At 35.5% G+C, this 217-nt stretch overlaps 1 protein-coding gene across 1 annotated transcript in view; it reads right to left on the bottom strand.

Moving 5' to 3' along the window:
- LOC107584338 (adenylate cyclase type 2) overlaps positions 1-217 on the bottom strand; it is an 86,578-nt gene that overhangs the window by 33,103 nt on the left and 53,258 nt on the right. The gene's annotated exons all lie outside the window — the stretch shown is intronic.

Genomic DNA, 217 nt, shown 5'->3' with positions numbered 1-217 from the left:
GGGGGGGGGGGGGTAGTTATATGTAATTTTGTGGACAATTCCCCCCAAAACAGTAAGCAGCAAGAACTGTTTACAACATTTATATTAAAAACCATTATTAATAATTGTGTACCAAATTCTGCATGTGAATGATTTCTGAAGGATCATGTGACACTGAAGACTGGAGTAATCATGCTGAAAATTCAGCTTTGCATCACAGGAATAAATTACATTTATA

Source organism: Sinocyclocheilus grahami, unplaced genomic scaffold, assembly GCF_001515645.1.
Source record: "Sinocyclocheilus grahami isolate Dianchi unplaced genomic scaffold, SAMN03320097.WGS_v1.1 scaffold58.1, whole genome shotgun sequence".
NCBI classification, from domain to species: Eukaryota; Metazoa; Chordata; class Actinopteri; order Cypriniformes; family Cyprinidae; genus Sinocyclocheilus; species Sinocyclocheilus grahami.
Note: the sequence above shows the minus strand (reverse complement) of the source record. Positions and strands in the feature narration are given on the sequence as shown.